Here is a 23,981-nt window from a genome sequence, read left to right on the forward strand (position 1 = left end):
AAAAGCAATAACAAAAAAGGCTCCAGTATGATCAAACATATGAAGCAATTAAAATTGGAGGTAATATAAAAACAATAATCAGAAATTCAGATTATTAAATCTAAAAATGCACATAAATCACACATTGTAAGGTCAAAGGATTACTAGCTATGCATCTGAGACCTGGACAATGAATAAGGATGACAGAAAAAGAATTTATGCCTTTGAACTATGGTGTTGGAGAAGAGCACTGAACATTCCATGGAACACCAAGAGAACAAACAGGTGTGTCTTGGAAAGGGTGCAGCCAGAGTGCTCTTTGGAGGCAAAAATGAGACTTTGCCTCACATATTTTGGGCATGTTGCTGGGAGGAGCTGTTCCTTGGAGAAGGATATGATGTTTGGAAGGGTGCGAGGTCAGCTAAGGAGAGAACGACCCTCAACCAGGTGGATTGACATGGTGACTGCTATAATGCGCTCTTGTGTGTCAGGATGTGTGAGGATGGTGCAGGATAGACTGGGTTCAGATCTTTTATTCACAGTGTTACTATGAGTGATATCAGACTTTATGGAACCTAACAACAACAAGTACAAAAGAACACAGTTGAAGAAATGGAATATAGAATTCGTGAACGGAAAGAGAAATCCCTCTATACTAAATACTTAAAAGAAAAATTAAAAAATAATGAGGGGAAAAATAAGAATGTCCAAGAAGTGCATCAAATAATATTAATAGGAAGAATTCATGTGTTAATTGAATCTCACCACAGGCCTGTGGTAGTTAAGTGTGAGGGAGCAAGGCAGGTGGGTGGGTGACTGCCTGAATACAATGGAGGCAGCAGTGAGAGCACAGAAGCTGCCATCCACTCTTATGCACTCACTCAGAGGTATCTACATGGGGGCCTGCCTATGGAATCTTTGCGTGCTAAGAACATTTCCAGTGCTACACCAAGGATAGAAGCCTGCTGCTCAACTGGATTTAAAATTCCAGAAGAATTTGGCTTTCTGAGAAGCAGTATATAATTTAGAATTCTGTCTCTTCATTTTCCTTTTTATTTCCTATTAGAAAAAACATTGAGAAACCTTGAACAGAGTTAATAATGAAGAGTTTGACTGCCATTTCCTTAATAAAGATTTTAGTATCAAGGACATTCTGGACCAAATGATTGACGTTTCCTCTTCAAATGATAAGATGCCATTTAAGTTGCAGACCTTGGAAACATCCTGAAGAAGCATCTAAGATATCTAAAAGGTCTTCCTGGGTTATTCCTGTTGACGCAGTCAAATGTAATGCTAGAAGCACCATAGTAAATACCGTAGCTACCATACAGACAGGATTTGACTGTGCCAATAAGAATGAAATACAGCAAGTGCAGAGACTTGGGGTACCTCCAGAGAGGATGACATATGCAAATCCTTGTAAACAAGTATCGCAAATTAAGTATGCTGTCAACAATGGAATCCAGATGATTTTTTATAGTGAAGTAGAGCTGATGAAAGTTAGCAGGGCACATCCAAGGGCAAAGTTGATTTTGTGGATTGCCACTGATTATTCCAAAGCAGTCTATCACCTTAGTATTAAATTTGGGTACTACACTCGAAACCAGAATACTTCTTTTAGAAAGAGCAAAAGAACTCAATATTGATGTCATTGGTGTCAGTTACTGTTTGGGAAGTGGCTGTACAGACCCAGAGACCTTTGTGCAAACAATATCTGATGCCCGTTATGTCTTTGACATGGGAGTTGAGCCTGGTTTTAGCATGTATCTTCTTGATAATTGTTGGTGGCTTTCCTGCATCTGAGGATGTGAAGTTTAAATTTGAAGAGATCACCAGGGTAATCAAACCAGCATTGGACAAATATTTTCCATCAGACTGTGAAGTAAAAATCATAGCTGAGACAGACAGATACTATGTTGCATCGGCTTTCACCCTTGCTGTTAATATCGTTATCAAGAAACCTGTGTTAAAAGAACAGAGATCCAGTGAGCAAACCTTTATATATTACATGAATGATGGGGTATATGGCTCATTTAGTTGCATCCTTTATGATTATGTACCTGTTAAGTCCCTGCTGCAAAAGAAACTCAAACCAGATGAGAAGTATTATTCATCTAGCATATGCAGACCAACATGTGATGGCCTGAATTAGAATATTTTGCGTTCAGTTTGCTCAGCTCCATGGTCAACAGTCTTGTCACCAGCATCCAGGAAATCAAAAAAATATATCGCAATGGGAAAGTCTGTTGTTAGGGACCTCTCTAAAGTACTCAAGAGCAACGGTGTCTCTCTGGACACTAAGGTGCATCTGATACAGGCCATGGTCTTTGCAATCACATGTTATGCATCAGAGAGTTGGACAATGACTAGGGAAGATAGAAGGAGAATTGATGTCTTTGAGCTGTGGTGCTGAAGAAGAGTATTGAATGTACCCTGGATTGCCAAGAAAACAGACAGTTTCATCCTGGAGAGGGTTACACCAGGCTACTCCTTGGAGGCAAGGATTCTGGGGCTTCGTCTGACATATTTTGGACATGTTGTAAGGAGAGACAGGTCCTTTTAGAGGGACATCATGCTTGGTAGGGTGGAGGGACAGCACAGGAGAGGAAGACCCTCTATGAGGTGGATTGATTCAGTGACTGGGGTAATCGGGATGGGTGTGTCAGAGGCAATGCAATTGGCCCAAGATAGAGCAGGATTTAGGGCTGTTGTACACAGTGTCGCTATGAGTCACAAATGACTCAACGGCACATAACAACAACAACAACCTGCCAGCCATGCCTGCGGATGACTGGATGCTGTTTGAAAACATGGGGCTTACACTGTTGCTGCTTCCTCTACTTCCAATGGGTTCCAGAGTCCAATTACCTAGTATGCGACACCTGGGCCAACATAGCTACTTGTGCAGCAAATCAAGAACCATGAGTTGCACTTGCAGTAGAGGAGCAGGATGTCAGCATTCTGCTCTTGTCTTGTGCTTGGGAAGTGGAATGAAACGGCACCCAATAACTTGTAATTCAGCTAGTAGTGCATAGATGCCATTTTGGTAGATGTTAACTCCAAGTTCAGCTTGAATTAAGTGATTGGGGGGGAACATTTAATTTAAATATTGCTATTTTTGAGATGTCTTCACATGAGTAGGGTGAAAGATGGAAAAGATGCAACATTCTGTGTCTGTGGAAACTATTTGAATATTTGTTTTACATACATTTCTATTCATTTTTTCCCACATGGTACTAAAGAATGCACCCATCTCCTAAAAAAGCATTTGTAACTTGTCCAGGAGTAGAATGGGACAAAGGTTAGTGTTGTGACCTCTTTTAAAAATAAATTATCTTGACATATTTATGAGGAAGGAGGAAACACAAACAACCAAGAGAAAAAATATTGAAGAACTACTGGAAGAGTGTTTGCCACATGTTAAAAAGGAGAAAATATACAGTCAAGGAGCTAAGTAAATCACAAATCACAAAGATTCCAAAAGGAAAGCCATATCAGAATTAAAATTTCTGAAATTGCAGACAAAGAAAGAATGCTGAAAAGAGCTCATGAATAACATAGTCACCCTAAAGGCACACCAACAATACTGGATTTGGATTTCTCAATAGAAACATGCAAGCAAGAAGATAAAGGATGACCTATATAAAACTCTAAAAAAGAAGAAAGAAACCAAAAATTGCCAAACAAGAATTTTACACCCAGGAAAATTGCCTATCAAAAATTAAAGTGAAATTAGGTCACTTCAAGATAAACAGAAACTGAGAAAATTTGTGAATATTATAACAACTGTACAGGGGTTATTTGACTGTGTGGATCACAATACACTGTGGCTGACTCTGAGAAGAATGGGAATCCTAGAACACTTCATTGTGCTTATGAGAAACCTGTATTTTGACCAGGAGGCAGTCATCAGAACATAGCAAGGAAACACTGCATGGTTCAAAATTGGGAAGAATGTGTGTCAAGAATATGTCCTATCCCCATATCTTTTCAATCTATATTCAGAACTATCAGGGAAGCGGGGCTGTATGAGGAAAAGTGTGGCATCAGAATTGGAGGTAGACTCATCAACAATCTGTGTTATGCAGATGCCACAACCCTGTTTGCTGAAAAAAGGAGGATTTGAAGTGCTTGCTGTAGAAGATCAAGGATTGTAGCCTTCACTAAGGATTGAAGCTCAACATCAAGAAAACAAAGATTCTCACCACTGGGTCGACTGGCAGCAGCATCATGATAGATGATGAAGAGATTGAGACTGTTGACAGCTTCAGTTTGCTTGATTCTAAAATAAACACTCTTGGTATCAATAGCCAAGAAATCAAAAGACAAATTGCATTGGGAAAGTCTGCTCTCAGAAACCTCTCCAAAGTACTGAAGAGCAATGATGTCAGTCTGGACACTAAGGTGCAACTTATTCAGGCCATGGTCTTTTTAAGTACTTGATATGCATTAGAGAGCTAGACAATGACTAGGGATAATAGAAGGAGAGTTGAGCTTTGGTGCTGGAGAAGAGTATTAAATATACCATGGAATGCTAGGAGAACAAACATGTTCGTCCTGGAGGGAGTGAAGCCAGGCTGCTCTTTGGAGGCCAGGATTCTGAAGTTTCATCTGACATACTTTGGACATGTTGCAAGGCAGCATCAGTCTTTGAAGAGGGATGTCATGCTTGGGAGGGTGGAGGGACAGTGCAAGAGAAGACCCGCATTTAGATGGATTGACTCAGTGACTGTGGTAATGGGAGTAGGTGTATCAGAGACAATAAGATTGGCAAGGAATAGAGGAGGGTTTAGAACTCTTGTGTACAGGGTTTCTAGGAGTCACAGGTGACTTGACAGCACATAAAAACAACGGGAAACTTCAGTGGCTTGTGCCATCAAGTTAGAATCAACTCTTATTTGATCCTTCAGGAGGTTTTCAGAGGGAGTAAATCACAGGAATGGTTGCCTGTATTTCTAATACAGAGCAACTTCAGAATTTGAGCTGGTGCTTAGTAAGTAGTAAGGAACTGTGAAGTCAACCCAAATGTATACATATAAATCTACCAGCTCCTCCAAAGGAGAAAGATAGGTAGGCAATCTGCTGTTGTATACTTTATTGTCTTTGAAAATCTGCTGGAGGGTCAACTACAGGTTGGCTCTTACTCAAACTGACACAACATCATACTAACTGTATAAGAAATCCTAAATCTAACTCTTTACATATAAAACTGACAAAGGTGACAAACTAAAATCAACATAAATGATGACATCATTTAGAAACTGAAAAGGACACAGAAATACACAAAGAAAAGTGTACCAAAGATAAGACAGTAAACACAGGACCATACTTACGATTACTTAAATGAAGATGTGGAACCTATACCTGGACCAGGGGACTGTTATGAAAACTATTCAGGGGACTACTGCATGGTTTAAAATTGAGAAGAAGTACATCAGAGTTGTATTCTCTTTCCATACTATTCAATCTGTATGATAAGCAAAGTATCTGAGAAGCTGGATTCTATGAATAGGAGTGTGGCATCAGGATTGGATGGAGACTAATCAATAACCTGTGTTATGCAAATGAGAAAACCTTGCTTACTGAAAGTGAGGAAGACTTGAATCAAGGGATGCAACCTTAGGTATGGATTGCATCCCAGTGTCAAGAAAACAAAGATTATTACCACTAGATCAATAGGCAACATCATGATGGTAGGAGAGGAGACTGTAACTGTCAACAGCTTCATCTTGCTTGGATCCATGATTAACACCCTTAGTACCAATAAGGAGACACATTGTACTGGGAATATCTGCAGTTACCTCTCCAAATCATTGAGGAGTAATGAGGCCTGTTTGAGGACTAAGGTGCATCTGATTCAGGGCATAGTCTTTACAATCAATTGCTATGCTCTGAGAGGTGGACAATAAATAAGGATGACAGGAGAATAATTGATGCCTTTGAGTTGTGGTTTTGGAGAAGAGCACAGAACACCCCATAGCCTGCCAAGAGAAAGAACAGATATGTCTTGAGGAGGGTGCAGATGGAGTGCTCTTTTGAGGTAAGAATGATGAGACTTTACCTCACATACTTTGGGCATGTTGCTAGGAGGCGCTATTCCTTGGAGAGGGACATGATGCTGGGAAGGCACAGAGCTCTTCCAATCAGTTGGCCAGGAAGGTGTCCTCCAGATTTCTTAGCACAACTTGGTAAGCAAATCCAGGCCACCATCTGTTTACTGAAATATGTTGTTGGTATGCTCTCAATTCTTGGGGCCTTGTTTTTCACAATTCTTTCAGAGCAGCTTGAACTTCTTCCTTCATCACTACAAGGTCTTACTCATATGTTTTACCAAATTTTCTGTGTCAGCCAATTCTTTTTTGTATAATGACTCTGTATACTCCTTCCATCTTCTTTTGATGTCTCCTGAATCATTTAATATTCTGCCCAAAGCGTCCTTAAGTATTGAAACTCGAGGCTTGAATTTGTTCTTCATTCAGTAAAAAAAAAAAAAGCTGAGAAAATTTGGTGTCTCCCTGGAGACTAAGGTGCATTTGATACAGGCCATGGTCTAAGCAATCACTTGTTATGCATCAGAAAGTTGGACAATGACAAAGGAGGATAGAAGGAGAATTGATGCCTTTGAGCTGTGGTGCTGGAGAAGAGTATTGAGAATACCATGGACTGCTAGGAAAACAAACAGATTCGCCCTGGAAAGAGTTAAACCGGGTGGCTCCTTGGAGGCAAGGATTCTGAGGCTCTGTCTAACATATTTTGGACATGTTGTGAGGAGAGACCGGTCCTTGTGAAGGACATCATGCTTGGGAGGGTGGATGGACAGTGCAGGAGGGGAAGGCCCTCTATGAGGTGGATTGATTCAGTGACTGGGATAATTGGGATGGGAGTGTCAGAGACAGTGTGATTGGCACAGGACAGAGCAGAGTTTATGGCTGTTGTACATAGGGTCGCTATGAGTCTCAAGCGACTCGATGGCATATAACAACAACAACAACTACAAACTTAAGAAATGGTGAACAAGTTTGGCTACTGTGATTTTCTGACTCAAGATTGCTGCACATTTTGTTGTAATACTTTATCTTCCATCACTGCCCTTTGGAATCTTCTGTTCAACTCTATAACTTTATCTCTTCCACTTGCTTTGGCTTTTCCACACTCTAGTCCCATATTCAGATTGTCTTCTCACATCTCTATTGGTCTCTTTTTTCCTCCACTGTCTTTGCAATATCCTTTTGCACTGTTCCTGAATGATATGCTTGATATCATCCCACAGCTCATCTGGTCTTTGCTTATTAGTGTTGAAGGCCTCAAACATGTTCCTGATATGGTTTTGAAATTAAGGAGGGATAATTTTGGTGTCTATGGACTTAATTTTCCAAAGTTTCAGCTTGAACTTGCTTATGCGTAGTTGGTGGTCTGTTCCTCAATCAGCAGCTGGCCTGCTGATACTGAACTTCTCCAGAGATTCTTTCCACAGACATACACAGTCTGATTCCTATGCATACCGTCAACTGAAATCTATGTGTATAGCCTGCATTTATGTTTCTTCTAAAATGTATTTGCAATGAATAAGTCATTGATTGTGCAAAATCCTATCATTCTATCTCCAGCTTTATTCCTCTAACCAAGTCCATGTTTTCCAAATAATTATCCTTCTTCTCTGTTCCCAACTTTTGCGTTCCAGTCACCCATTATTATTAATGCATCTTCAGTGCACGTTTGATCAATCTTAGACTGCAAAAGTTGATAGGAATCTTCTATTTCCTCCTCTTTGACTCTGGTTGTTGGTGTACTTATTTGAATGATGGTGGTGTTCACTCAATTTCTTGTATGCATGTGGATATGATCCTATCCCTCACAACATTATACTTCAAGCCAAATTTTGAAATGACTTTTTTATTTAGCAACCCTATTTTTCCTCACCTTTTCGTCTCTGTCATAGTAGATCATATGATCATCTGATATAATGTCCCATGCCAGTCCATCTCATTTCATCAATACCTAGTAAGTCAATATTTATGCATTTCATTTCTTTCCCAATAATCTCCATTTTTCCTACATTCAAGGTTCTCACATTACATTCCATGTTCCAATCATTATTGTCTACTTACAGTTGTTCTTCCTTATGTTTCTATATTCAGGGTTCAGCCTCATTTGCCATATCTGCTAGTTTAAGTGTGCTCTATTGGACATACTATGTTTGATGGCCAGCTATTTCAGAAATGAAAGGCCAGTCCTTCTTTCTAGGGTGTCTTAGATGTAGATCATTATCTGACAAGCATTTTACAGAAAAGAGCACATTAAAGATATTTCCCAATTATCAGTGGATTAAGTATTGTCTCTGTCCTTGGCACATCTTTCTTGACCCACCACTTTCCCTGCTCCACCAGCATCCACTTCTACTTCCATCTTCCATTCAACACTCATCTCCGCTATCTATCCATTGGTGCGACGCCTTATATGTCCATCTTTCTGGGCTTCTGTTATTGTGAACACCTCAAGCTGCTTTCAGGTCCTTCTGTTGTGGGCAGTATCTCTTGAGTTTAGGAGTCTTGAACTTCTGCTCCAGAATTGACTTCTTGTGGCTTACAATATTTTCCGTTCCATTAATACTACACTGTAGTTACAATGGAATAGTTTCTCAGGATAGGATGATGTAGCCTATGTTGTTGTTGTTGTTGTTATGTACCCTTGAGTTGCTTGCAACTCATGGCGACCCTATGTACAAGAGCCCTAAATACTGCTCTATACTGTGCCAACCTTATTGTCTCTGACACACCTACTCCAACTCCCCTAGTCACTGATCCATCTTCATCAAGGGTCTTCCTCTCCAATGCTGTCCCACCACCCTCCCAAACGTAATGTCCCTCTCCAGGAACTGATCCCTCCTTGCAACATGCCCAAAGTTTGTCAGATGAAGCTGCAGAATCCTTGACTTTAAAGAGCAGGCTGGCTTCTCCCGGGACAAACATGTTTGTTCTCCTTGCAATCCATAGTATATTCAACACTCTTCTCCCTAGTCAGTGTCCAGCTCTCTGATACATAGCATGCAATTGCAAAGACAATAGGCCAGATCGGGTGCACCTTAGTCTCCAGTCTGATGTTGTTACTCTTCAGTACTATGGAAAGGTCCCTGACAGCTGACTTTCCCAATGTAATTCATCTCTTGATTTCCTGGATGCTGTTACCAAGAATGTTGACTGTGGAGCCAGCCAAGAAAACAAAAATTGTTAACTATCTCAATCTCTTCATCATCCATACTAACGATGCCATTTGGACCAGTGGTGAGAATCTTTGTTTTCTTGATGATGAGTTTCAATGTGTAGTGAAGGCTGCAGTCCTTCACCTTCTGCAGCAAACACTTCCGGTCCTTCTCAGTTTCAGTAAGCAGGGTTGTGTTATCTGCATAACGCAGGTTGTTGATGATGACTCTTCCACCAATCCTCATACCACATTGCTCCTCATATAGCCCAGCATTCCAGATGATCTGTTCTAAATACAGATTAAAAAGGTATGGACACAGAATACATCTCTGGCAGATGCCCTTCTCAATTTTGAACCATGCAGTGTCTCCTTGCTCTGCTCTGATTACTGCCTCTTGGTCCAAGTATAGGTTTCACGTAGCACAATCAAATGTTCTGGGATTCCCATTCTTCTCAGAGTTATTCACAGTTTGTTGTGATCCACACAGGCAAAAGCCTTTGCATAGTCAATGAAGCACAGATAGATATTCCTCTGTTACTCCCTGCTTTCTGCCAAGATCCATCTCACATTAGCTATAATATCCCTAGTACCATGACCTCTTCTAAACCAAGCCTGCACATCTGTCAGTTCTCTGTTGATGAGTTGCTCCAGTTGCTTTTGGATATTTTTTCAACAGAATCTTGCTTGCATATGATATTAATGATATTGTTCGAGAATTTCCGCACTCTGTCTGGTCACCTTTCTTTGGAGTGGAAACAGATATCAATCTCTTCCAGTCAGTTGGCAAGCTGACTGTCCTCTAGATTTCTTGGCACAACTTAGTGAGCACATCCAGTGCTGCGTCTCTGTTGAAACATGTCAATTGGTATGCCTTCAACTACTGGAGCCTTGTTTTTGCCAATTCTTTTAGAGCAACTTGAACTTCCTCCTTCAACACCACTATTTCATGAAAGTCTTATTTGTCAGCCAATTCCTTCTTGTACAGTAACTCTGTATACTCCTTCCATCTTCTTTTAATACTTCTTGGGTCATGTAACACTCTACCCAAAGCATCCTTAAGTTTTGCAACTTAGGCTTGAATTTGTTATTAAGCTCCTTCAGCCTAAGAAAGGTTGAGTGAGTTTGGCCCTTTTGATTTTTACTCCAACTCTTTGTACATTTTATTATAGTATTTTGCTTTATCATCCCAAGCTGCCCTTTGAAATTTCCTGGTCAGCTCTTTAATTTCTTGATTTCTTCCTTTAGCTTTGGTTTCTTGGTACTCTAATGCAATATTCAGAGTCTCATCTGAATTCCATCTTGGTCTTTCCTTCCTCTTCAGTCTTTGTAATGATCTTTTACATTCTTCATGGACGATATTCTTAATATCCTCCCACAGCTCATTTGGTCTATGCTCATTGGTGCTCAAGGCCTCACACCTGTTCCTGAAATGGTTTTGAAATTAGAGTGGGATAGATGTAAGGTCAAATTTTGGTTCTCGTGGATTTGATTCAATTTTCTTCAACTTCAGCTTGAACTTGCACATGAGGTGGTGGTCTGTCCCATAATCAGCATCTGGCCTGGATTTCACAGCAGATTTTGAGATTCACCCATGGTTCTTTCCACAAATGTAATCAATTTGATTCCTATGCATACCATCAGGTGAAATCCATGTGTATAGTCTGTGCTTGTGTTTCTTATTAAAGGTATTTGCAATGAATAAATCATTGAATGGACATAATTCTATCATTCTTACTCCAGCCTCATTTCAGTCATCAAGTCCATGTTTCCCAGATACCGATCCTTCTTTCCTGTTTCCAACTTTGGCATTCCAGCCACCCTTTACTAGCAATGCATTTGGATTGCATGTTCGATCTATTTCTGACTGCAAAGCTGGTAGAAATCTAAAGACTTGCTATGTACTGTGGTCTTCTTGGCCCAAGGGCTGAAGGCCTTGAAGATGTCGGCCTTGAACCAGAGCTTCTGGGAAATGTAGTCATCCGTACCTGTGTGGTGTAGGGTCAGCTGTGTAACCTGCTGTCACACACATGCATTTAAGGATGATTTTAAATTAAAAAGAGCAGGGATGTCAGCTTAAAGGCTAAATGTGTTTTCTTTTAGGCATATTACTGTCAATTGTGTCATATGCAAATGAAAGTGCTGTATAATGAACCTAAGAGAGACCAAAGAAGAATTGATGCATTTGAATTGTGGTATTGTCAAACAGTATGGAATATATTATGAACTATCAAAAGAAACAAAAGAAAATCTATCTTAGAATAAGTGCAATCAAAGAGCTCACTGGAGGCTAATATAGTGAAACTTTGTTTCACATACTTTGGATATGTTGTCAGGTGTCACCAGTCCTTGGAGAAAGACATCATACTAGAAAAAGAAGTAATCTTTCCTTTCAAAAGAGAGAAAGATCTTCCATCAGATGGACTGATGTAACTATTACAAAAATAATCTTGAGCACAGTAGAAATCATGAGAAAGACAAGATAGACCAAATTTTCAATCAGCTCTTCATGGCCTCACTATTGGTTGCTGTCGGTTTCATGGCACATATCAACTTTAACTAATGCCATAGAAAATTATTTCAAGCATTTCTGCATTTGTTTGTTTGTCTTCCAAATATCTTCATTGGTAAAATACAGTTTCATGTTCTCAACCCAGTTTTTCTTTTGGTGATGTGTTGTTTTGCTATTGAGCTGTTGGTGTTTTCAATAAATTGCAGAGAATTGTTCCCTCCTGGAAATGTTACTATTTTCCCCAAAGACTTTACTTTCTGTTATTCTATCCTTTTGGAGATGTCTTTCCTTACATTTTCTTTTGCTGGATGCCATTGAGTCAAGTACGACTCACGGTGACTCTATGAACACAGATCTGTACCCTGTCACATCCGGTGCAATCCTAATCATCTTGACATACTTGAGTCCTTTGCTGTAGTCACCGGGTCAATGCATCTCATTCAGGATCTTCCTCTCTTTTGCTGACACTCCACCTTTCTAAACATGATGTTCTTGTCTATGTAATTAGCCCTTCTGACAACATATCCAAGGTATGTGACCCAAACGTTCACAATTCTTGCCCCTAACAGCTACACTTATACACTCTTTGTTCTTTTGGCAGTTCATGGGATACTTATTACACTTCTCCAACACCACAAGTTAAAGGTGTCAATTCTTCTGTAATCCTAATTCATTCTGCAGCTCTCAGATGCATAGTAAGTGACTGAAAAGAGCATGATCTGAATCAGGCACAACTCAAATAATTGTTCTGCAGGACTTTGGATAGGTCCTCAATAGTAGAATCACACAACACAGTATGTCTTCTGATCTCCCGACTGTTGGTACCAAAGGTGTTGATTGTGGATCCAACTAAGATGAAATCCTTGACAGCTTCAATCTTATCTCTATCATCTGTTGATTCAGTGGTGAGGATTTCAGTCTTGATATTCAGATATGATTTGTGTTGAACAGTGCAGTCTTTGATCTTTAGCAGAAAACACTTCAATTTCTTCTCACTTTCAGTGTTCAAGGCTGTGTCATCTGAACAACACAGGTTGTAAAGGAGTCATCCTTTGTTCCTGAGGCCTCATTCTTCTTCACAGAGTCCCTTCACAAATAATTTGCTCAGCATACAGATTGAATAGGAAGGAAGAAAGGATACAACCCTAATGCACCTTTCCTAATTTTAAACCAAACAATGTTCCCTTGCTCTGTTTAGAACTCAGTGTCTTGGTCTCAGCATAGGTTTCATAGGAGCATTATGAAATGGTTTTGATATTTTTTGAATACTTCTTCTATTGAGTGGCTTGTAGGCTAAACTTGACCTCACATTTAGCAGCTAAATACTTAGACACTGTGACATCAGGGTTTCTTGTGACAATCTACAGAAAGGGAGAAAATATTCAGGAACTATATACTGAATAAGAAGTGAGTACAGAATATATATATCTCTCCAAATTTAAAATTAAAAAAATCAATGTAATAAAACAAAATGGTAAGGACTTCAATACGAGTTTCACTGAAAAAGATAAACAAATATTCCCAAGCCTGGGAAAGCCATTTCATGTCATTCACCCTCAAATTAAGTAAGTTAAAAATAGTCTTTCAACTTTATGACAACTAATTGTGCTACCTAGATGAAATACACTAGTTCTTAAAAAGACAGAAATTTTTTGATGTAGACTAAATGAAGAAAAATATTAAATGTTACTACATTGTTATCTTGTTTAAAAAATATAAATTAGTAAATGAATGTATTCATACAAAGAACTGCCACGTATCAGATGATATCATCAGTGAATTATATCTACCAAACAAGAAAGAAAAGAACTCTTCTACAAAGCCTTACAAAGAATCGATAAAAGTGAAACCCTTGCCAAATTATACTATGAGATCGATATTCAAGTCACTCAATGGCACGATAAAGTGAGCTACTGACCAATGTCCCTGACTAATATTAATGCAATAAAAATAATGAACTATTAGAAAACTTAGTCTAACATGATGTATTTATATAAACAATAGTAACAATTATGAACATGAACAAGTTTGTCCATCCTAATAGTACAAGGCTCTTTTTAATATCCTCAAAACTAGTACATTTATTATAATAGCCCATGTTAACAGAATATATGATAACAAAATTTTTTCACCTACATAGACACAGGAAAACATTTATCAAAATCCATTATTTTTTTAAAAAATAAAATTTAGGACTAGTTGGAATATCCTTAACCCTACAACTCTAAAAGAAAAATAAAGACACCCCCCCATAACAACCTTTCATTGCCATCAATTTGAAACTGACTCATAGCTAACTCTCCAACAGGTTTTCCAAGGCTATAAATAACACAGGAGATTCCTAACCTTTCTTCTGTGGATTAAAACCACCTGCCTTTAAATTGGCAGCAAAACTTCTTACTCATTAGGCCAACAGAACTCCCTCACAATCAGTATCTACTTTAAAGAAAACAAATCCATCCTCAAAATTAGTAAAGAACTGTAGTTCTATTTTAAAATTATAAATAAAAAAGGATACCATTTTTCACTCCTTTTTTTCTTTTTTAATAAAATTTACTAGTTTATTTACAAAATTAAAATACATTGCTTTCAATAACAAATTCTTTCAATTTCCCTCGCTCATCAAATTGTACAACCCTATGATTAATCCCCCCATATGACCCAGCTATTCCACTACTTGGAATATACCCTGAGAAAATGAGAACTGAGGTACCAATGGAAATTTGTACACCATTGTTGATAGCAGCGTTATTAACTATCGCAAGGACATGGAAACAGCCCAAATGTCCAACCACGAAAGAATGGATTGACAAATTATGGTATATTCACACAATGCAGGAACAATGATTTTGTAAATTGTTACCTACCTTGGGAGGTACTGGAGAGTATTATGCTGAGGTAACTAACTCAATCTCACAAGGATTGTATTGTATAAAAATATTGTATAAAAGCATTATTATAGAATGAGTCTAAGGACCCAAGAAGGTTTGGAGCAGTTGGAAGCACTTTTCTCTCTTTTAGTCAACATTGTTCAAGAGGTTCTACACAGTGCAAACCTGCAAGGAAATGAGAGCAAGTGCATCCTAACTGGAAAAGGAGAAACAAATTTTATTTAAGTGCCTATATATGTTGTTCTTAGGTGCTGTCAAATTGAGTATGATTCATCGTGATTCTATAAACAACAGATCTGAACCCTCTCCTATCCTGTGTTATCTTCATCATTTCAAACATATCTGAGTCCATTACAACACTTATTGTGTCAATCCATCTTGTTGAAGGTCTTCCTCTCTTTTATTGACCCTTCATCTTTCTAAGCATGACATTCTCAAAGTTTATGAGACAATTTTCACCATCCTTGCCCCCAAGGAGCTGTCTGTCTGCACTTTCCCCAACAAATATTCCCTTGTCTTTTTTGACAGGTTGTAGGATATCCAGGATTCTTCTTCAGTACCATAACTCAAAGGCATCAAGACTTCTTCTGCCATCTTTCTTTGCTGTCCAGTTCTCAGATTCATATCAAGAGATTGAAAAGACTATAATCTGAATCAAGCACATATTTATCACTATGCTGACTTCATTGCTCCTCAACAATTGACAGAGGTCCTAGGCTGTTGATTGCCAGTGCAATAAATCTCCTGATATCCTGACTGCTGGTACCAGTACAAATATATTGTTATTGTTGTTATTGTTATTTTTAGGTGCATTCAAATCTAGGACAACTCAGATCCACTCTATAAACAAAAGACCTGAATCCTGTCCTATATTGTACCATCCTCACTGCTGACACACTTGATCCACTTGCTGCGGTCACTGCGTCTATTTCACTGAGGGTCTACCTCTCTTCTGTAAAGAAGTATTCAGTCTCCTCCTGCAAACATTTATAGTTTTGGAAATTCAATAGAGAGTTAGAATGAATTGAAACCAACACTACATCAATTTGTATAATTGGATTTGCTATAATGCCATAGTTCTAATAAGGTTACAAGGGCAATATGAACAATGAGAGACAAATCACTAGAGCAGTGAGTTTCTCACTGAGATCCAATTACAAGTGATTTAATTAAAATAAATCTAGTTTTAGACAATATAAAGACAAGGCAATTAGTACCTCCATATTATATAGAGAAAATATTGTTCACCAATCAATTGGAAAATTTGTTATTCTATCTTAAATTTGCTTCAATTTATTCTTTAATGGATTTTTTAACTATTCACAAACACATGTTTTCCTAATTTTATCTACATTGTTTCTCAGAGATGACAAATGAAAAGAATGGTATGTTTTCACCTTTGTATGATATGCTTCTGGAAACTCTACAAACTCTCCTATAAATGTACAGAAATGATGTTAATTATAGGACAGATATCAGGTTTTTCATGCAAAGCTTACTCTGAGTCATATTCAACTTGACAACACTTAGCCACTGCTAAAAGAGACTAGTGCTGTTATATCTGGAGGAACATTCTTCCATTTTGCACATCACTCTTTGTCAATGATCTGTATGAGATAACCTGTGTTTGCTGTAATGCTGAACCATGTGCCATGGGGATATCAAATACCAGAATGGTTTCCATTTGTGGAAAATGTTTGGTGGAGCTCTCAGTTGTAAAATAGGTTGGGAAGCAGGAGTGGCATCACTTCCTAAACCATATCCCTCTGAATATTGTATGAACTTGAAGAAACCACGATAGCTATGGAAAGGCATTAGGTCTTTTGCTCACAGAGTCGCTGGGATTCAACTTTGACTTGACAGCAATCAACAATAACATGAGTACAAAGAACTCATTAGAAGAGTGTGGGTATTTGAGCACATGGGAACAAGTCTATGGACACTGAATTATGAAATAGCTTTAATAAGTAAATTAATAAGTTTGTTGTTTTTGTTTTGTTTTATGCCTGTGTAAGTGAACTTCTATTTTTAATGTGTTTTTATCCTTTTGTTACACAGAGAAAATTAGACTACCAGATTTTTATCCCCCTACTAAGATTATAACTAAAAGAACTACACTCATAGAAGATGTGACTTTATACTTATGAATGCTTTGGTATTATATGTGTTTTCCCCATTAATGGTTTTAACTTCTTGGAATGTTTTGTTGTTGTTTTGGTTGGGGTTTTGTTTTTTTTTTTTACTGGCAAATTGTGCTGTATTTTTATTTCTAATGAAATTCTTATTCATTTGGAAAAGAGAAGATAAATTACTCACATTTACCTATATACTAAATATATATACAAGTGAAGGAACATAGTCTTAGCTTTCTGACAAGAAGCATTTCATGTTTTTGAATGATAGTCTTAGCAGAAGTATAACATAATCCACAAGGACAATGCTTTATATCCTATTTTTGTGAGTATCAACTGGAATGACTAACATTTTGAGCCATCACTAAGACAAACTATTGTTCTCTCCTAGTCCAGAACAAAGAAGAGGTGGAAAAACAATAGTGCATAGGGAAAAAATATCCCAAACGACAAATGGATCGTGTCAACCTCAATTTCCAAAACTCAGAAATCAGGAGAATTTGATAGGGCTCAGCTACCACTGCTGAGCACTTTTCAAAAGATCACAGAGAAAGATCCTTGACAGAAGATGGAAAAATGTGGACTTACGCTAAAAAAAAAAAAAAAAAAGAACAAGGTTGCTTGATGGATAGACTAGTAGTATTTCCAGTGAATATGGCTTTTAATCACTCTTTCAACGTGGCACAACGAGCCAAACATAGATTTGTAAAGTGACCAATAACAATAGGGAGACATTCACTCTTTAAAATAGCCAGCCATATAAACTCAAAAGTGCAACATTTGCCCAAGTATACAGCCAGAAAGTAGGAAAAGTGTAGGATTCTTGGAAAAGAGCATTTCTAGGGAGGAAGTGGTGGAGTGGGATTACACTACAGGTATTTTACTCAATGTTACTAAAATACTATGTATGAATGTTTGAATAAAAAACCAGACTGGATTGCAAATTTTCATTCAAATAATAATAATAAATAAATAAAATTAAAAAGTAAACTTGACATTTAACACTAAAACATTAAAAAGTAAACTTTACATTTAACACTAAATCATGGTTTGCTTTCTGAAAACCTTATTTTCATGATCCATGTTTATATGAGACCAGAAATCTTTATTCATAAATTATTGATATCATTAGCTATACAAATAATTCATATGGTAAATTAACTATTATGAAGTTCAACAAGAGAATGGATTTATGAGGACCATATAAAGATAAACTAATTTTTATTTAAACTCAATTTTATATAAATATCAATCAATAATTACTTATAAATTGCATAAATTATAAAGTTGTGTTTATTCCACCAGTTTATAATAATAAAAAAATGCTACACAAATGCATTGGTAAGAAAATACATAAATCATAACTAAAAATTCACATATTTTACTTAAATAAAAGTTTGCCTATTTTCTTTTTTTTTTTTTTTTCAGGGCTAGTGAAGAGATTTGATGGTAAGTCCTTGTCTTTTTCCATAAATAAGAAAAACACAAAGTAAGAACAAATTTGTTCCACCTCAGTTTTGTCAAGTCTATAAAAATACTTTTAAAATGTCAAAGTTATATACATAGGAATCAATACAAATGAAATAGTTTTTTAAAAGGCAAATTTCTGAAAGATTTATTGAATTCTTCAAAGAATATAGAATAATCTATAAAATTATTGTGGTGGTTAGCAACCCTAGGAAATACGGATCTGAATCCAGTCCTATCCTTATCATCTTTTGTATACTTAAACCCATTGATACAGTCACTGTATTAATCCATCTTCTCAAAGATTTCCTCTATTTCAATGATTCTCTACCGTCCCAAGTTTTGTATCTTTTTCCAACTACGAACTTTTAGTAGCAACAAGTTCAAAGTGTGTGAACCAAGTTTTGCCATCCTTGCTTCCAAGAAGCAACCTGCTTGTATTTTTCTCCAAGATATTTTGGGTTGCTCTTTTGGAAGTTCACAAGATTTTCAGTACTCAGTGTCTCCAACTTGACAAGTCAAAGCTATTGCTGCTTCTTCTGTCACCCTTTTCATTACTAAATTTTCGGATGCATAGCAACTAGCTAAAAAGACCATGACTTAGTTTAGGTGCACCTTATTCTTTAAATAGACAACCTCATTCGTTTGCACTTTGAAGGGGCCCTTAATAATGGATTTCCCCAATGAAACATGTCTTTTGATTTGATTTGATTTTTTACTACTGTTATTGCTAGTATGATTGTATGTCCATGAATGATGAAACTGTTTATTTCATTTTTCTCCATTTATCATGATATCAACCCATGGCACCAGAGATAGTACTGCTAATGTGAAATAAATCCTGCCTGAAAGTAAAGAAAACCATAAGAACGTCTATTTATGCTTTATTGACTATTCAAAGGTATTTGACTGTGTGGATCATAACAAGTTTTGGCTGACATTGAGAAGAATAAGAATCACAGAACACTTAATTGTGCTCATGTGGAACCTATATACCTGGACCAGGAGGCTGTTATGCAAAAAGAGCAGGGGAACACTGCATGGTTTAAAATTGAGAAGGAAGGGTATCAGGGTTGTATTCTTTGTACAGAACCATTCGATCTATATTCTGAGCAAATTATAGAGAAAGCAGACTCTATGAAGAGGAGAGTGACAAGAAGGAGACTCATCAACAATCACCATTATGGAGGTGACACAACCTTGCTTGTTGAAAGTGAGAAGGAGTTGAAGTACTTGTTACAGAATTTCAAGGAAGGCAGTTTTGAGTATGGATTGCATTTTAATATCAATGAAATGAAAGTTCTTAACACTAGAACAATAAACAGTGTCATGATGGATGTAGAGGAGTCTGAGATGGTCAACAGTTTTATCTTGCTTGAATCCACAGTTAACACCCTTGATATCAGTAGTGAGGAAATAAGGAAATGCATTGCACTTAAAAATCAGCAGTTAAGGATCTCTCCAAATATTTGAAGAGTAATGATGTCAGTTTGAAGACTAAGGAGTATCTGATTCTAGCCATGGTTTTTCTGATCACTTGATCTGAGAACTGGACAATGAATAAGGATGACAGAAAAAGAATTGACATCTTTGAGCTGTTATGTTAGTGAAGAGCCCTGAACATCCCATGGAAGGCTAAGAGAATGAACAGATATGTCTTGGAGAGGGGGCAGCTGAAGTTCTCTTTGGAGACAAAACTTTGGGCATGTTGCTAGAAGAAGTTATTCCTTGGAGAAAGACATGATTCTGGGAAGGGTGGAGGGTTGGTGAAGGAGAGTAAGATTCTTAACTAGGTGTATTGACAAAGTGACTGCTGCAATGGAATCTTTTACGTCAGTAAGTGTGAGGACGGTGTAGGATAGATCAAGGTTCAGGTCTTTTGCTCAGAGGGTTGTACTCGCCTATGATTCTTAATCATTCATACTCTACTCAATGGACCTTAACAATAACAACATCATAGTTTTTTCTATTGGACCAGTCATGAAGATATTTGTTTTCTTGATTTTGAGATACAATCCATGCTAAAGGCTTTAGTCTTTGATTTGACATCAAACATTTCAAATAATCTTCACTTTTAGCAAGCAAGGTTCAGTCATCTGTATAACGCAGGCTGTTGATGAATCTTTCTCCAATTCTTATTTCACAAACTTCTTCACAATTATTTCTTTGAGAATATATATTGTATATGTGTGGAGAAGGAATCATCTCTGTTGCATACTTTTCTTGATTTTAAACTGTTATTTTGTTCTGTTCACACAATAAGCTTTTGTTGAAATTATAGTATGTTGTTTTCATTGTTGTGTATTACTGAGTCTCAACCAACCCAGAGCTGACCCTCCAGGGGGTTCTCAGAGGCAGTTTAATAGCAAGGGAGGAGGTTGTTCATCTGTCTCCCACAGATCATATGGTGGATTTAAACTGCCTACCTTGACATATCTTCACATAGCACAATAACTGCAGAGACCCAGAGAATAGGAGAGAGATTCACTTTGTCTATACAATTTTCTGACAAACTCCAGAGTTACAAAGGATAAGACAATCAAGGGGCTGAGAAAGCTGTGGTTATTTTGTTTCACTGAGTCACCTACAACTCACAGACTCTTTATGTACAATATCTCTGACCCTTGCCCTATCTTGAACCAGCCTCACTTATATTGACACCCTAACTACTACTACCTTAGTTACTGTGTCAATCAATCCCATGCAAGTTCTTCCTCTCTTTTACTGACTCTCTACCCTTCCAAGCATGATGCCCTTTCCTAAGATTGGTGCCTTTTGGCCACATGCTCGAGGAAACCTGTGGAGCTTAAAATATTGGGTTAATAGACAAGCATTTTTTAACATTTTCTCGGTATGATCCTTACTACCATATGAGAATTTGCACTTATGTTAAAACAAACAGGCAAGCTTCCTAGTGGCAGGAAACTGTACTGCAACCCCAGAGGTCCGCGGTTCAAATCCACCAGATGCTTGGCTGGAGAAGGAGGAAAAATCGCCTCCTGTACCAGTCAGATCCGATTTGACGGTACACACATAAAATAAATAAATAAAAATTTAAACAGACAAACAAAAAAACCAATGATACTTTATAGAAAGTTAATTACTTTATGGAAATAATATTATTATAATCTCTGTCTTAGATGTTACCAACTAATGAATAGCTCTACACCTTATAATGTTGAAGTTTATCTTTTGTCAAGCAAAATATAGTTTTTATAAATTTCCTGATTATTTCTTTTTGTAAATAAGTGATTTCTTTCCCTTTCATTCCATCCTTTTTTTTTAGTAAATGTTAACAAACAGAAAAGTATATTTAAGTTCTAAATGTGTTTCTTTTTCTGTGTTAGTCTACTAAAACAATTGTGTAGAATCTTTCTCAGCAACTTTCATTGTCTCCCACTCCATGTGCCAAATGTGTTCTGTAGAAATTAAGAGTTTCTCTTAGCAATCACTCTAAACACTGTCATTGTAGCTCTTTTTCTCTATCCTGCATTGCCCTCAGATAAGTCAGTGAATATCAGCCTTACTTTTAGCTCTTCAGCTGTGTCTAGGTCAGTGAGTAGATGATCCCCCCTTTCTAGCCTTTATAATGGAATGGAAATTATTCCAAAATTCCTAAAATAAAGATTCTTTTAATCCATGCTTTATATCCATATTAATAGAAAATGTATAAACAACATATTTCTTTAAATTGACAAAGGGAAAAAGCCTTTTAAGATCATTAGCATCCATTTTTCACCCCATAGGGTTATTAAGGGTCCATTATTTCAAAATGGATAGAAAGACTGACTTCCTAATCTGTCATAGCCAGAAAGTCCCATTGAAACCTATCTTCAATGTGTGACCCTGCTAGTATTTAAAAAACTAGAGAGACAATTTCCAGAATCACAGTCACACACAAGCACCATAGTAATACAAAGATAGAGATTATGATTTGCAGCGAAATATTGGCTGATGTAATACCAGAAGATCAAAACCTCAGATTGGAAGACAACCAAAATATGAGAGGAGCAGAGCTGTCTCTCCAAAATAGAGTTTACCTGAATGATAAAGTAAAACTTGCAGTCACTGATGGGCCTTCAGTTGTTGATGTGGTAAGATAAAATGAGGAGAAAGAAATTACTAGAATTTACTAAATATGAATCTAGTCAACTTGCAAAATGTCACAAAGGAATGAGAAGGTATTACAATCAATATCCTAGTCATTAATGACCTGAAATGAACTGACATTGGGTATTTGGAGTTGTATAAGCATATGGTTTATTATGCCAGAATGACAAATTGCAAAGGAATGACATTATTTTCATTATCAAAAAGAACACTGTAAGATATATCCTGAAGTCTGTTGCTTACAGTGATAAGAAAAAATTTAATATGTGTAAAATGAAGATCTATTAATATGACTGTTTTCCAAATTTATTTATCAATCACCAAAGACAATGGATGGGGGGGGGAGAGAATTTCTAACAACTTCTGTGGTCAGAAAGTGATTGGTCATGCAAGCAAGAGTCATGAATGGGAATGAGAATGCAAAAGTTGAACAAAGAAGAAAATGGGTTGGTGGTTGGAAAACAAGACTTGAATATAGAAATGAGGCTGAAGATAGAAATAAGGCTGAGGATTACAAGATCAAATTTTGTATAATCTACAACTTAGTCTTGGCAAATGCCTTTTTATAATTAAACAAAGGACTACAAATGGATCTTATCAGATAGACTATAGTGGGAATAAAATAGATTATATTTACACAAAACAAAAGGTGATAAGCTTATTACTGTCAGACTCAGAATAGGTTAGGGACACACAATGGCAAAGAGTAACAATTACTTAATTACAACTTTAAGTTGAAGCTAAAAAAAATGAAAATAATGTCTATGAGAGCCAAAATATAACTGTAAGTGTATCATATCTGAACTAATAGACCATGTCAAAACTAGATTTGATTCATTAGATATTAATTACCCAAGTCTAGTTAAGTTGTGGGATGATGTTAAGGACATTTTAAAAAATCATTGAAATAAAAAATGAACTAGATATCAGAAGAGATTCTAGCACTTCTTGTCATCGAGAAGTTAAAGGGGAAGTAAAACATGGTCAATTCAAAAAGGTGAACAGAAGATTTTAAAAGGCAGCTAAAAAAAGATATAAAAAGGTACAAAGATATACAATATAGGGCACCATTTTTTGGCAAGCTTACATTTAGTTGGGAAGAAGCATATGTTAGAAACTGGATATTTTTCATAGCCATTTTTCATTTTATTAAAAACATATACATAAAATAAGCTGCTGTCTGAACAGAACAAAGGGAGTCTTTCATGGTTTAAAATCAGAAAAGATATGTTTCAGGGTTGCACTCTTTCTCCACTACTCAAACTTTATGCTGAACAAAGCATTCAAGTAACAGGGGTATATGAATAAGATTATGACTTCAGCATTGGAGGAAGATTCATCAACAAATTATGTTATGTAAATGGCACAACCTTGTTTGCAGAAAATGAAAAATATTTTATTTTTTTACTATAGAAGATCAAAGACTAAAGTCTTCAATATAGTTAACATCTCAACACCAAGAAAACTAAGCTCTTCACCTTTGTCCCAATAGTTGTTGTTGTTATGTGCCATCGAGTCACTTGCAACTCATAGCGACCCTATGTACAACAGCCCTAAATTCTGCTCTGTCCTGTGCCAATCGCACTGTCTCTGACACTCCCATCCCATCCCAATTATCCCAGTCACTGAATCAATCCAACTCATAGAGGGCCTTCCTCTCCTGCGCTGTCCCTCCACCCTCCCAAGCATGAT

At 37.1% G+C, this 23,981-nt stretch overlaps 2 pseudogenes; both read left to right on the forward strand.

The window, feature by feature from the left end:
* LOC102854342 overlaps positions 1–2,851 on the forward strand; it is a 14,293-nt pseudogene extending 11,442 nt beyond the window's left edge.
* A 371-nt stretch (positions 2,852–3,222) lies between these two features.
* The window catches only part of LOC102854745, a 58,143-nt pseudogene continuing 37,384 nt past the window's right edge, over positions 3,223–23,981 (forward strand).

This window comes from Elephantulus edwardii, unplaced genomic scaffold, assembly GCF_000299155.1.
Source record: "Elephantulus edwardii isolate Elephantulus edwardi_28Jun2011 unplaced genomic scaffold, EleEdw1.0 scaffold00184, whole genome shotgun sequence".
Taxonomy (NCBI): domain Eukaryota; kingdom Metazoa; phylum Chordata; class Mammalia; order Macroscelidea; family Macroscelididae; genus Elephantulus; species Elephantulus edwardii.